At 38.9% G+C, this 16,041-nt stretch overlaps 1 protein-coding gene across 1 annotated transcript in view; it reads left to right on the top strand.

Moving 5' to 3' along the window:
- GATB (glutamyl-tRNA amidotransferase subunit B) overlaps nt 1–16,041 on the top strand; it is a 677,264-nt gene that overhangs the window by 76,242 nt on the left and 584,981 nt on the right. The window lies entirely within an intron of this gene.

Raw genomic sequence — 16,041 nt, 5'->3', positions numbered from 1 at the left:
TATTCCAACTCTGAGATTGTACCATACTGGGGAAAGGGTATATTTCATATCCATGGCATTATAGTAATTTTTTCCCACCAGTGTTGGCCATCTGTTCTGTCAGCCAAAGAGTGCCTTTAAACATTTCAACAAATGTGTTGAGCATACATACATGGATACTAAATATTACCCAGTCTTGTCCTCATGCACATACTATTGTCTGCCATAGTCCATTAAACTCAAATACAACTAATGAGTCACACAGAGTGGTGTAATGGCCTTCCTCTCTCCCCAGAGAATCATAAACCCCCTGAGACAGTGAACATTTGCTTGTTTGTAGAAATACACTCCATCTTTAATTCAATCTGTTTATTATAACATATTCAGAGAAAGAACAATGACCAATTTTCAACAAAAATCCCAACTGTTCAAACATAAGGTTACTGTCCTTGGTAACCATGGTGGGAAAGCAGTTATTCTAGACCAGATAGCTGCTATCAAGGCAAGTAGTAGTAAGCCATATTCCCTCACATATTCATAAACAAAATGAAAACTGAGCACACAATAAGCACGGTGTCCTTGTCCCACCTTAACTCAGCTTATCTGTTTTTTATACTGTAGATATGTGATGTTCCATCTTAAACTATCTATATTGAAGGAACTAACTTTCTTCTTTGCAAAATATTCCCTTGCAGCATTATAATAAATATTTCTCATATGAAAAACAGCATCAAATGGATCCCAAAGTAAAACTTATGTTGAAATTGTACATTAAAGATTGCAAGTAATTAAAGTCCTCCTCTCCAGTTATGTCCTTTTGAGATCTTGACTTCAGTCATTGAACCTCACCCTCATGAATGTTCAAGATATCCTTAGGACATCCAAGAAGTGAAACGTAGTCCACAGCTCAATTTATGGTTACCTTTTAATTCTGAAACCAAGCTGTGCCAGTAGAAAAATACTCTGAGCTACTGATTAGTCCAAATACAATTTTAAAATTTTCTTATATTCTGTTGTAACCTCAAAAACTTGGGCTCGTCATTCAGCTGTCAGCAAAGAACAATCACTATCAAATGTTACTGTTTTCTTCCATAACACACATACTTTGCCTGTTCTCTACAGCTGAGAAAACATTAGCTGCGTAACACAACTTGTCTGAAAACGTATCACAGCATTGTTCAGACATCCAACTAAAAGTCCAAAATACAGAGCAGGCACCCAATAGATAGTGCAGTTTTATGCAAGTCACTGAAGAACCTGCCCATTCATTCAGCTTACTTTTTACAAAACCTGTATAGTTAGAGCCTTCTGCTGTCTTTGTGACCCTATTAATACACAAATTCATTCTCCTTGCTTTATTTTCCAACTTTTCTTGAAGTTCAGTAAACAAATTCTTTTTTTTTTTTTTTTTTTTTTTTTTTGTCTTCAGTGAGGAAATAGCATCTGATTGGTCATAGAATTAAACAATTTCTGTAACCACATGAATGTCCAATATCATTACATGTTGTGGTACTTGGCATTATTCTTTAGAATCTTCAGTACAGCATTCCCTAGTGACATCTCAGACCAGTTCTCCAAAGCAGCATTCTCGATATAACTTTGAAGACAGTGACTTTCATATTGCGACCATAGCTGACAGCTTGTGGCAGAAAAAGACATTGTAGAAGTTAGTTGCATTTTCAAGATCCCAGCTGACACTTTTGGTAAATGCTGCCAGGACTTCTATGCTTATGAAGGCTAAATCTAAAGATATATATGCAAGAAGTCTACTAAGAGCAAATTCAGCAAATATAGTAGTAAGGTTAGCTACATATTGATTGAGCAGACCCTCCTCAGTGGTTAAGCACATCTTTCAAGAATGTTATCAACAAAAGTTGTCCTTATACTGAGCCCTTAGGAGCTCCATTGTGGACTTGAAAGAAATATAGTATAGCGATATACTGTCTGCCCGCTCTTTTTAAACTGAAAATGGAAACTGTTACCTTCCAGACTTTGCTTCTGAGTGTCCAACTGTGTCAGATGCTAAGAAAAAACAATAGATGCAAGTATTAAAACCAGCTAAAGTAAACTCAAAGAAACACACTGAAGACAAAAGGATGTTTCAAATTAGTGCTTGTGTCTTTAATAACTTTATTGGAACTAAATACTGTAAAAAGTGAACCACTTAAAATAGTAAAATTCAAAGCTGTGTGACTACGATTAAACAATAGTAGATTCCTAAAATTAGAGATGCAAGTGGAATACAAAACTACTATGCAAATTACTGACTGTAATGTACATTTTGCATGTTAACAATCGGTCAACATGAGAGACCTCAGAGATTCATAATTAAAAAGGTCAGTGGCTAAAAAAAATCTTAATTAACAGCTCACAGTGGCAGCCCCCTCTCTGTACTCAGTCTCTTACAGATTATTCCATTGAGATCTATGTCTAGCCTTTTGAGCCAAAAAAGATCCAAACCACTGTTACCTCCAAATCCTTCACAGAACAAACAGTACCTTAAATATCTGGTTGAAGGAAGTAAACCATTATCAATAGATAAGTAAGGCACATTGGCATGATATTCATATCCCAACATATCCCGGACCTCATGAACAAACCTCCACTACATGTCAAGCAGAGTACTACCCTTGTCACCTTCAAGGTAAACCTAGATAACTGGATGGGCAACTTCAAATTCTCCACCAGTCTGTCCTGTCTTAACAGTTCTTGAGACTGGAGGGAATGTGATTAGTGGTTTCTGGCTAGGCTTGTAATGGTCTACAGATTGCTTACACAGTATTTACCTTATGAAATATGCAAGAAAAAGGTAAAATCAAGTATTTTGCCACAAAATTGCAAATCTCATTAAGAAAGTTATATAAAAAGTCACAAAATCAGTAACCTCTAATAGTATAAATGTGTGTGCATCCATCATGCATTCATTTTGGTGTCCAAGCTTTTGAAACTCCTTTAATGTCAAGGTGGACTATTAAAGCCCATAGAATTGTTAGCATTCGCTCTGATTTGCCACAACGGTTCCAAAATTTCAAAATCATGTTGCGTAAATTGTTCATTAGTTTGCTGCCTACATTTATCAGAAACAAAGAAAAGAGATTTCTTAAAGTAAGGATAATTTGTATTGTGTTTTATAAGGGATTAACCTGATTTTGTATATGATCCCCGATTCTGAATTTTAAGTTCCTTTTGTACGGCTTCACCTGAAACACAGGAAGCACAGTAAAACCCATATGTAATTTTATAATTAATTATAGTTTTGCAGCCAATAAGTGAACCTGAATGTGCAAAAATCAATACATGTCATTTATATACAGGCCTCAGGGTTACCACCTGTCCCACTTTGCGAGGGACAGTCCCTCTTTGGACAGTTGTGTCCTGCAAAGAAATCGAAAAATGGCAAATGTCCTGAGATTTTTGGACAAACATATTTCCTATATTTTATGTAATAGTTGTATAAAACAGTTATTCTGTATCTGAAACACCAAAATGTTATAAGAAACTGAATAAACAACTAAAATGCTACAAAAATAAGCTTTTATTTAGGCAAAAAAGTGAAGTTCTGTCCTTTGTACTGGCTGTGAGTATGTTTTACCCTCCAAAATCTGACGTTTGTACCAAAACTGTCCCACTTTAGGCATTTGAAAAAGTGGCAACCCTAGCCTCCGTTGCATATCCCATTTAAACATACCCCTCTCTTCTTTCTTAAAATAGAGTTAGGATTAGGATCTTTTATACTACTGCTTGATTTTAACAGTCTTCAAGTTACCCCTCTCTTTCACAATGAAAACAACTTTTTTATTAAATGTGTGTGTCCAGGCATGACTTTCCATTTGTCTCTTAGTATATTTTAACACTGTAACTATCAACAGCAAAAAAAATGTGGTATAATCAATTCGATCTTGCACCAGAGTAGTCAGAATTGAAAAGAAAGCTATAAGGACTGTGTCCATGCTAAAATAGGGGGGCATATTGTCTGTCATAACTATTGACAACTTCTTTAAATGTCTTAGTAATCGATTGTTATATCCCCATTTCCCTTTCTTCAAACAATGCTTTGGAGGTCGTTTAACTCTCTCTTGAACATATCATCTGCAGTTAATTTAAAGAGTTTTATAGTCTTCTTTTTTAATTGCATTTCTTTTTCCATGTGCCCATTAATATGTGTAATTATTAATAAAAGTGGACTTTGTAAAAATCCTTGAAAAAAAAAAAGTTGTGTACTCTATTAAAGTATTGGTTACATCTAACAAGTATATAGTCTCCCAACTGTGTTTGAACTTAAATCCAGAAAAGGACATTTCAGTGTTGTGGAACATTTAGAGGCTGTTTTAAGTCTTTTATTTTATTTTTTTAGGATATAATATTAATGATGTTAAAACAAAGATTATAGAAGTAAACTGTGTACCCACGCATAAGTTGGTTCATTAATATTTGTGGAGATACAAGATGAAGTATTTTGGTATATGGATTAAAAATGAGTCTGTTATGGCAGCTAAGGGTATGTGGGAAGACACTAAAAAGATAGTACATTCATTATAGAAATGGATGGTAAGATTCAAGCAGTGAAAATGTTTTTAGTTCCACTAGTTTTATATATAGGTCACAGTCATATTTGTATCAACCAGACCAGATGTTGCAGATGATAAAAATACAAAAGAAAGAGTATAAGGTGAAGGATCAGATGAGAAGGCAAGAAATGTGGAAAATGCATAAATATAGTTGCAAGTACAGAGAACTTCTGGAAGAGCTTTATGTTGATCAGGATCAAATCGAATTCAAACCAAAACATGATAGTGGGCTATGCGTATGTTGGTTTACAAAGTCTATTGAACATGTGGGAGAAACAGCCAAATATAGGTTTTGAAAAACAAAACTGGAAACAGTCGCACACGTTGTTGCTGGTTGTGACAAACTAATGGCAGAAGGACTGCATACTGAAAGGCATAATAATGTGGCAAGACTGTTGCACTGGAGATTGTGTAAACATTGTGATATTGAAGTAGCTGAAAAACGATGGAAACATGAGCCACAAAACATCATAGAAAATGATCATGTGGGATCACCCATTACCAACAGTTCAAAAGATAGATGCTAGAAAACCAGATATACTGGTCCATGAAAAGAAGACAAAAGTAGCATTGATCATTAAAATCGCTACACCCAGTGACTACAGTGTCTTGCGTACAGAGAGACTCAAAGTCATAAAATATTAGGATTTGCAGGCAGTAGCAAGAGCAATGTGGAAGAAAGATACCCAGACAGTTCCAATAGTAGTAGGAACAACAGGTGTTATAAATCTCATATTTAGATATGCTACCAATACATGTAAATCCATACGAATTGCACAAGTCATTACTGGGCACATTGTGGGTGCTGTGAAGAGCACTTTTGGCTGACATCAAAGATTGAAAGAATACTAATTTCATGAACTTTAATCGTACTTTGACCTGAGAATGGGGTCCATTCCTGTCATGGTAATAGGAACCCAAAAGACTTGGAGAAATTAAAAAGAGTAGTATTTAATATGGATAGAATAATAAAAAAACAGTAAGGAGTTCTAATGTAAAGGATATTAAATGAGATTAAGTAACAGCCAGAGAAATTGAAACAAAATTAAGAAAAGCTCCTTAATGGAAAACTCCAGGTCCACATTTAGTACCTAACTATTAGCTAAAATTATTAACATCTGTACACACAGATTTAGCCCTTAGTAAGAATTACTTATATGGGCATCACAAATGGACACCAGCTTGGTTAACAACAGGAAAAATCATACTCCTCCTTCAGAGTGAACCTGCAGGCCATCTTAAGATTTATAGACCAATAACTTGCCTTCCAGTATTGTATACTGGAGTTGATTGATAGGCATTTAAGGAAAAAAAGTGAATTTTGGCAATATAACAAAAAGAGTAACAGAAGAAAGTTGTATGGTATGAAGGATCATTTGTTGCCAAATAAAGTAATAATAGAGAGTTGTAAAAAAGGGGGAGAATCTATCTCTGGCAAGGATTGATTACAAAAAAGCAGATTTGACAGTATCCCACATTCATGGTTAAAGGAATGCTTTCAAATGTATAAGATACACCCTGTATTGATTCATAGATTCACGGATTGTTGCTAGGCTGGTCCTTTCTAATCCTAGCCAGATTTCCCCGAAAGAATAATGATGTCCTATATCCAAATAAGACATTGAGGGTCAGACATTTATAAGCGACCTCTGTCCATAAGGAACATGGGTGTCAGGCCAGGTATAAATTTCCTATTCCCCATCCACTGTTCTTGATTTCACTTAAATTGGGTAATAGACTAACTCAGCTTCACATGGATAAGAAGCCTGTTCCATAGAAGGGGCAGAATCTGGGACATATATCTGTCAGTCTGTCTAGCATGTTCCGTTTAAGTAACAGACAAAATTCAGGCCCTTAGACCTTGTATTTCTGGTACTGTTTGACTTACGAATATGTAGGAGATTCATAAGTGTGATGGTTTGTGGATGCCTTGTAAGCCAGGCATAGATCACCCCTCAGCAATCTATGGGGATTGAGTAGAGGGAAAGGGCTTTAAGGCGGGTTTGTTATGCCTTGTAGTCTTTTTGTAAGAAACCCCTGAGGTTACTCTAGTTGCTGTACATGCCTGGTCAAGTATATACCAAAGCGAGCATTGTTTTCTATGACTGGACTGATAAGGGCAGAGTACAGTGGGATAATGACCTCTCTGAATCTAAATGCCATGCCCTTACTTCTAAAGTGTGCAACATAAAAGGATTTCCTCAACACTGTGGCCACATGGTGGTCGAAGGTAAGGCTACTCAACTAGGTTGACTCTTAGGGGCATATTATCAACATAGTAATTAGCTAGGTGGTTGACTTCCAAAAGGGTGCAGTTATGCATTTCTTAGCATTAAGTTTAAGACCACAGTTTTTGCACTGTTTGTTAGTCAGAGATGGGCCTTCTTGAAGAATGCTAGTATTTGCAGGGGAGTTAATGATAATCCCCAGCTTGCAATCATCTACAAACTGGTCAGCCATAAACCTTCAGAGTGCGCTTCCATTTCAGAGAAATAGATGCCAGAAAGGAGCAGGCACAGTATCAAGCCGTGTGGGACTCCGCTAGTGACTGGCCTATTGGTGGAGGTGGCCTTGCTTATTTTTTGATCTACTGGGTTGAACCAAAGGTCAGAATCACACCCTGTACCTTGTATCTGTGAAGTTAAGACCTTAACCATTATGCCAGCCTCCTCCTACCATTGATCAATTACATTACTTGTGACTATGAAACAGTGGCTAATGACTTTGCAGTTGAGCCATGACAAGGGGCAAATTGTTATTTATTTATTTATTTTACATTTGTTGACTAGGCTAGTCTAACTGGATTTATGTCCATTTTCAGTAGAGGCCTGGGGAGATAAGCTCCGAGGAAGCACAAAAAATATAATCACATATAACAGATTAAATTCATGTTAAACATTCTTAGAAAGACCAGGAGAAATCATGGAGTTCCAGGGAGATAAGTTCTGAGGAAGCACAAATATAATAACATATACAAGATTAATTTCATGTTAAACATTGCTAGGAAAAAAGATAAGGAATTATCTCATTGGTCATTTGTTCTTAGTGTAGTGCTAAGTAAAAAAAAAACACAACATAATACGATATAGTTGCATTATAACATGTAAAAGATAGCAGCTGAGTAGAAAAGTTATGAGAAGGCGGGTTGGTATAAAGAAGGATAACAAAAGTATGAGCTGCAATATTAAGAATATGTGTAAAAACAGGTTTGATTAAAGAAGTTATGAGGAGATAATAAGAAAAAATCCAGAAAGGAAATAAGTTAGTTGTTACTAAGAAAAGGAACTGGAATATAGAAAAGAGGAGAGTAGGTAGATCCAAGGAGGAAAGGTAATAGATCAGTCAGGTTTAGTACAAGGGCATAACCACTGTGTTCTAAGAAAAATTTTCAGTTTGCTTTTGAAGAGTGATAATGAGGGATCAGAGGAAAGTTCAGTAGGAAGAAGGTTCCAGGATTTTCCAGCAGTATTACAGAAGAGAGAGTCTCCAGCCCTGTTGTTAGATTTACAAATATTTACTAGAAGTCTTTGTGATGAACGTAAGGTCTTAAGATTGTTGTATGGGGCAATGAGGGTGGATAGTATAGGGGTATTCATAGGATGGTACAAGGTTTTGTGGGCAATGGTAAGTTGGTGGACTTTAAGCTGATTTTGTAATTCAAACCATCCTAGTTACTTTAGGTTGATACAGTGGTGGGTTCTGAAAGGGTTTCCTGTGGCAAATCTGGCTATGCTATTGTAGGCACTTTCCATTTTATTAAGGTTGGTTTTAGAGAGGTTAGTGTATATGGGTGAGGCATAAAGGAGAGTAGAAATTAGGTGAGTGTGAGCAATAGTGATTCTTGCTGCAGGAGAGAGAAAGGGTTTGATTCTGTAGAGAGAGCCCAGTTTTCTGTTAACAGATTTTAAGGTATTATTAATGTGGGTGTCAAAGTTAAGCTTGTTATCTATGGTGATACCAAGTAGTTTGGTAGTTGAGTCTGGGGATATAAGAGTGTTGTTATTGGATGTTACTGTGAGGTTTATTGGGGGGACTTACTAGTAGGAGTGAAAAGGAGGAGTTTAGTTTTTTTAGGGTTTAGTAGGAGACAGCGTTGAGTAAACCATAGTTCAACTGTGTTAAAGACCTTTTGGGTGAGGGAGTAAAGCTCAGGTATGGATGTGGCTGAGCATATAAGTGTCGAATCATCTGCATATTGTATGCAAGCAGCTTGGGGGATTGCTAGGTGAAGGTCGTTGATAAATGTAGAAAATAGTAAGGGTCCTAATATGGACCCTTGGTGGACCCCTATGTTAATGGGTAGATGGGTAGATAAAATATTATGCCAAAGCACTGCCTGTTGTCTGTTTTCTAGATAGGATTGGAACCATTTTATTGCAGATGCATCTAGTGACAGGGATTTGAGGATATTTATAAGTATTTGGTAGTTTACCATATCTATGCCTTAGACAGATCTATAAAAAGTGCAGATGAAAGCCTATTAAGGTTATGTTTTTTGTTGATACAGTGAGTGAAGGAAAGAAGGGCAGTAGTAGTGCTGTGTGAGGGTCTGAAACCATGTTGTGAGTTGGAAAGTAAGTTATATTGGATTAGGTGGTCTAGCAATTGTTTATGGATACATATTTCCATGATTTTGGCTAGGGGAGACAGAAGGGAAATGGGACAGGGCAATGGGACGGTAGTTGGAGTGTTCAGTGGAGTTACCTATCTTATGAAGGGGAATAATATGGGAGACCTTCCATATGCTTGGGAAGTGTCCTTCAGTGATAGTTCTGTTAATAAGAATGGAAATGGGGTATGCAATAGAATTGGCTGCCTTTTGTAAGTATTCAGCGGGAATCTTGTCAGCTGAAGGGGTACATGGTTTGAGCTTTTGGATGAGGGCTAGAATGTATGTAGTTGGTACTGGTTGGAAGAGAAAAGGAGGGGTTGGGTAAGTGTTATGGTTGGATGTAGGTAAGTCCTGAGTAGATAGCTGATTAGTAAGATTTTGTATGGCCTCAGTGAAATAGGTATTAAAGGTATTAGCTGTCTGTTTAGGATTCTCTTGGTCTGTGCCTTGTGGGTGTGGTGTGATGGATTGACCTGGGTGTAATAATTGATTAATACTTGCCCAGAACTTTTGTGGTTGATTATGGTGGGTCTGTTGGAATTGTAAGTAGTAGTTTCTTTTGTCAGACTGCACTGCTTTTTTAGTTTCGTTTCTTAGTTGTCTGAAGTTTTGTTGATCTACTGGGTTTTTAGTTGATCTTGATTTGTTCCAGTATTTATTTCTGAGTTTGATTTTTGCCTGGTTTCTTTTGAAAGCCATGGGGCAGATTTAGTTCTCATTCTTCTAGCGCACATTGGGGCGTGATGGTCTAGAATGGATAAGAAGTTAGAGTTAAAGTAACTGACAGCTTCCTCCAGTGGGAGGTATTTTAAGGGAGACCAGTTGCATGGTCTGAGTTCCCTTTGGAACAGGTCGGGGTTAAAGTTTTTCTTGGTTCTAATTGTTCTAGATATGGTTGGGCTGGGTAGGTTGGTTTTATGTCTGATGATGTATGTTAATGAGTGGTTACTTACATCATCTGGGAGGGTACCAGATTCATATGTCTGGAGATGACTATTTGTGAGTATCCAGTCTAAGATACTTTCTTTATTATTAGGCTTGTGTATCCTGGTAGTGGAAGTAATGTTTTGTGAAAAACCAAAAAGGTTTATATGGCTTGTAGGGTGTAGACTGCTAAAACATTTCCAATCATTGTTAAAATCACCTAGGGTGATGGTTTCTTGAGGTAAATTATGAGATAGGTAACAGAGGATATTTTATATTGTTTCAATATTATTACCAGGAGGGAGATAGGTACAGATAATAAAAATGGATTTAACTTTGTTAAGTTGGAGCTTGGTAATAAGAATTTCAGCGTTGGAGACTTGAGGTGGTAACAAGTTGTAGGTAGTAATCTGTAGGCTGGATTTAAAAAGGATTGCTACACCGACACCTTTTTTGGTTTTACGGTCAAGTCATAAAATATTATAACCAGGTGGGATGATTTCATTGTCTTTAGTTGAGGGTTTTAACCAAGTTTCTGTTAAACAAAGAATGTTGAAGGAGTAGATATCCAGAAGAGCATGGAGTTGTGTAACTTTGTTGTTAAGGCTACGTATGTTGAGGTGAGCTAATATCAGTGAGTTAAGTGGTTTAGAAAAGGAGTGGATAGGATGGAGGTTGGGGTTATGGAGTTGAGTAGTAGTAGTAGTAGTAGTAGTAATAGGGCCTGGGTTGGGATGAATGTCACCATCTTTCACTAAGAGTTGTAGAGATAGAAGTTTAAGATCTGGAAATTTAGTATATAGAGTGAGAGATTTTCTTGGTTTGGGAGAGTCATATTTAATGTGGGTAATCCTATGGAATTTTGCTGGTAGTTAGCTAGGAATGGATGTTATGTTAATATGGTTAATGGGAGTAGGTAAAGTAGGAGAGGTAGATAGTGTGTTGGGGTGGAGTGTTTGTGGATATATTGGGTGTTCATAGGAGGTTAGCAGGTAAGCTAAAGTTAGGGGTGGTAGAAGTATGAGTAGCCTCCGTAAGAGGGTTGAGTAGGGTGCTAAATGCATCGGGGAGGGTAAGTTGATTAGGTTGTAGTTATTGGTTTGGAGGTATGCTAAGTGTGGAAGGAATAGGTGAAGGGTGTGGTAGGAGAAATTGGTAGAGGTAATTGAAAGTAAGGAAAAACAGGTAGTAATTAGCAATGGGAGGGGATATGACTAGTGTGAGAGGGAGAGGGTGTGGTCAGTTGGTATAAGTGTAGGACCCCTGGGGTTGGGTGGGAATTGTTATCCTAGGGATAAAAGCTCAAAGGGGGATATTCCTGGGTGATTCATTGATATCACTGCTGTTTTGTCTTACCCTTAACCCATTAAGCTGTTTGCTTAGCAGCATAGGCTATAGTTACAATTTGGCTCCCAGAAACCAATCTTGTTTCAAGATTTCTCATCTGCTTTTTGTGGATGACTTAAAACTGTCTAGTTCATCAGATGGAGATGAAAGCACAACTATGAATGGTCAAAAGTTTCTCTAATATTATGAGTGACATTTTTCCTGCTGTGCAGAAGCCCATGACCAGTCTGATTTACAGAGTCTTAGGTTCATAGGTTGGTACTAGGTTATCGGTCCTAGGGCCTTTACAAGCCTAGCCATAACAATTCCCTGGATAGTTCTTCCCACAATATTTACTTCCCTGGACCCCTGTCTAGCAGGGCGACTGACATGATCTCCGGGATGAATTTCCTATTTCCCAGCCAATCGTCAAGGTTCCTTTTGAAGTGGGCCAAGGAGGCGCTCTGCTTGACATGTATGGGCAGTCTCTGGGTCAGGAACCTATCCCTCCAGCATGTGTTGTTCATTGTGATGACAAGGTTTAGATCCCTGGAGCATGCGGCTCTGAGGGATTGGGATTGTTTTAAGTGGAGCATGTCCAATAGCTCAGGGTTTGACATCACCTTGTATGTTAAGCAGAGATTGCCTCTGAGTAGATGATATGTCACAGCATATAGCTGGAGTTTTTTTAGACGGTCAGCATATGGCATCTGCTTTAGGCCTGTGATTCTTTTAGTGAGGTATTTCTGCGGTCTTTCCAGCTGTTACAGATGTCTTGTAAGGTACATACCAAATGGAACGTTGTACTCTATAATGGGTCTAATGAGGGATGCATACAGTGGGACAATGACCTCCTTTTTTCTGGATGAAAAGCCCTTAGTGATGAGATGTGCCACATAGAAGGAATTTCTGACTGTTGTGGCGATGTGGTTATTGAAGGTGAGACCTCTGTCCACCTGTGTCCCTAAGTTTCTCATCACACTTTCTGTGTTTAGTGTATTGCCACCTATGTGGTAATTCATGGGTCCATGTTTTTTCCAAAGGGGATAACTATGCATTTCTTCGCATTAAACTTGAGCCCATGGCTCTGGCACCAAGCATCTGTTTCTGTAAGGCCCTTTTGTAGAATATCCACATCATCTAGGGATTTAATAATGGCTCCCAGTTTGCAGTCATCTGCAAACTTTGTTAGCCAGAGTCCCTTACTGTTGGCCTGTACTTCAGAGAAGTAGATGCCAAACAATAGCGGTCCCAGGACTGAACCCTGAGGTACTCCACTTGATACTTGTTTGGAGCTGGATTTGGAGTTGGCTACTTTTACAGTCTGGGTTCTGTCAGTAAGCCAGTTGGCAACCCATCGAGTGACGTAGGGATGTATGCCCAGTGTAGTAAGTTTATCTATGATTCCAGAGTGGAGGATGGTATCGAAGGCCTTGGCAAGGTCCATATAGACTGTGTGGACCACCTTTCCCTTGGCCACAGCTCTGAAGACTGATTCAAAGAAGTCAGTCAGGTTCAAGAGACAAGATTGGCCCTGCACGAACCCAGACTGGGTGGGGTCCAGTGTTTGAAGGTTGCTAATGTCTTTGTTTATAAGTTCCATGATAATGCATTCCATGCCCTTTTAGATCAGGCTCTCAGACTGATGGGACAGTAGTTCCCGGGATCCAAGGTGGATCCTCCCTTGTGGAGTGGGATAATTGTCGCTGTGCACCACTCAGTGGACAATGAAGCCTGAGGTGAGGCTATGATATTTTGTAGTTCATGTAGTACACAGCCCGGGATGTCATCTGGTCCCATGGATGCTTTATTCTTAGCTTTGGAGAGTGTGGTTTCTACCTGTGTGGCCATGATTACCGGAATTTGGCAATCTTTTGGTATTGAGATGGGCCTTTTAGGGGGTGAGAGGGGGGTGAAGTTGGCACTAAATCGAACTGCCAGGATATTGGCAATATCCTTGGGATCAGTATATTTAATGCTATTCTGTTGTAGCTCAGAGCAAATCTGAGCAATGCCATTTAGATTCTTGACATAACTGTAGAATGCCTTGTGGTTATCTTTAGAATCTTTGGTAACAGTGGTAAGTAGGTCAGAAATTGGTATCATCAATAGCCGACAGACATCCAGAGACTGACATCTGGACTTCAGGGTACAAGAAGGACATCTTCTGTTCTTTCTAGTAGTGCAGTCTGATGTGCTTCACATGCATTCAAAACACATGCAGTCTGTTGGTTGGTTTGTTTTTCCAATTTGTCTCCTCCTTCCAGTCAGATGAGTACCTTGTTGGGGATTTTCCTCTTTTAATTTAATGTTTTAAGAGAGTCAACAATTTCTTTACGTACGAGAAGCAAGTCCAGCATAAAAGATTTTCACTCATTTTGTCTGTTCTACATGGGGCCTCAGCATGATGTTTTTAATTACTCCAACTGTACTAAAGTCCGTGCAAATGCCCTCAAACGTAGGATGAGGTGTTAGCTGCCCATATGGAGTCCTCATCTTTGGTTGTCCTGGTGGTGTGGCAACCTACTGCTACTGCAAGGTCTTCACAAGCACCAGCTTCTGCTAATGTCATTCTTAAGAAATTGAAAGACAAAAAAAAAATCAAGGATTTTGATGCTTTTCATAAATCTCTGGGTCAAATTCCTTAAGTTGACTGGTAACCCAGGTGATACGCTTTTGTAACGCTCTGGTCCAGTGACTCCAAGGCCCAAACCCTCTGACGTGACCCCTTGGGAGGCAGACATGGTTTTTTGCCTACTTACCATTGTTACCACTGTACAGACATCGGTCAGGTCTGAGGTAACTCAGCAGGCTTTAGCTTCTAACATTCGGGTTTTTAGTCTTGAGAGAGGCACATTGTCTACCTCAGCTACCAAAACCTTAACCAAAGTCATGATCAGACGATTGCAACCTTAGGTCTTCCCTTCTAAACAGACATCTAAACTGAAGTAAATCATTTCCTTTCCTTTGCCTCTGCCTTCAGCCACTTCTTCTCAGAATTAAGCCCAAGATCTCCTAAAAATAGCATAGGAATTTGTGGCTTTCATTAAATCCAAAGAGACATATTTCTGCTACGGAAACCTCTCCATCCAGGATAAAGTTCTAGCTAAGGTGGGCTCTCACCTGATAAGGTTTTATCACCAATAAATTCAGGAAGCAACAAGAGAAGCTTTACAAATCTCCAGAGTCCTTGAAATGTGGCTATGATGCCTAAGATGGGTCATCCACAGACATATATGGCTCTGGACTCAGCCCCTATCAGATCATATCAAAGCTGAATGACTGGATGCTGTACTAGACAAAGAGTTTGTTTTTGGACTTACAGCTGAACAGGTTTTTAGGAAGCTGGATAAGAAAGGAAAGCAAATAAAAACTCTGAAGGAAATTTATCCGTCTTTGACTTCAAGGTAGAACAGGAACTACCCCTCAAACTTTTGACCTCCCCCTAGACAAGACAAGGGGAGGCCTTCCCATGGCAAGAGACCCATACAGTCCAGGAGATGGCAACCAGAAGAGTTGCACAGAACAGAGAGCTTCAAAGAACCCACAGAGCACAAAAACTGACTGTGACTGTGTTCAACTATAGCCCCCTTTACCACCATCGGTCTTCTCCTTCTTCCTAAATCAGTGACAAATCATCCTCAGGGATCAGTGTGTCCTTAATATCATAGAGAGTGGGTACTACATTCTGTTCAGACAAATCCAACCTTTCTTTGGCATTCCAAAGCCTCTTACTACCTAGCCTGGGGGGGGCTACTTTACCAAGGATCCATTCCACCTGTTCATCCAGATCAGGAAGGAAAAGGCTTCTACTCAAGGATCTTTCTAGTTTCAAGAAAGGATGGCCCTTGGAGGCCCATCTTCAACTTGCCAAAACTAAACTAGTTTCTCAATATTCCAAAGTTCAGAATGCTTATTTTACAAAAATTATTTCCCATGATCTGCCAAGGTGTCTTCTTGGCCAGTCAAGACCTAAAGGACACGTACCTACATGTCTTCATAGCAGACAGTCAAAGAAAATCTTAGAATCTGTAGCAACAGACTCCCACTTCCAATGTTGTACTTTAACATTTGTACTGTCCACTGCTCCCAGAGTTTTCACAAAATGCTTAGTTACTCTGATAGCACATTGCAGAACTGTGGTAGTTCATATTTACCCCTACTTAGAAGTATGTGTCATTCAGGGAATATCCACAGCATAGACCCTAGACACCTTGCAGATCACTGTAGAGTGCTTTCAGAAGGTTGGTCTCTCCCTAAATCTTCAAAAGTCACACACTCTTCCTCTTACTGGGAACCCTCAGATATTTGGCCCAACAGAAAGCCTTCCTTCTCTAGGACAAGATATATTTCCTGACAAACTGCTTTACCAGCCTGTTTCCAAAAGAATATGTCTTAGCAGGGGAATTTCTAAGTATTCTGAGTTACATGGCATCCTGCATTCTTAGGATTTCCACTTGCAAAGATGCTGGTTACTAAGAAATGTTTGGGAACAGCATTTTCCACAGCTGGATACCCTTGTGCTTCTCCTTTCACACCCGAAGAAGAAGCTCCTATGATGGCAGAGCACCATACTGCAAAACCAAGGGGCACATTTCTCCTTACTAGAAGCAGACAAGACCATCATCTCAG

Source organism: Protopterus annectens, chromosome 2.part1 (assembly GCF_019279795.1).
Source record: "Protopterus annectens isolate FY-2018-M chromosome 2.part1, PAN1.0, whole genome shotgun sequence".
NCBI classification, from domain to species: Eukaryota; Metazoa; Chordata; order Ceratodontiformes; family Protopteridae; genus Protopterus; species Protopterus annectens.
The sequence above is the reverse complement of the archived record's forward strand: the minus strand, read 5'-3'. Positions and strand labels throughout refer to the sequence as shown.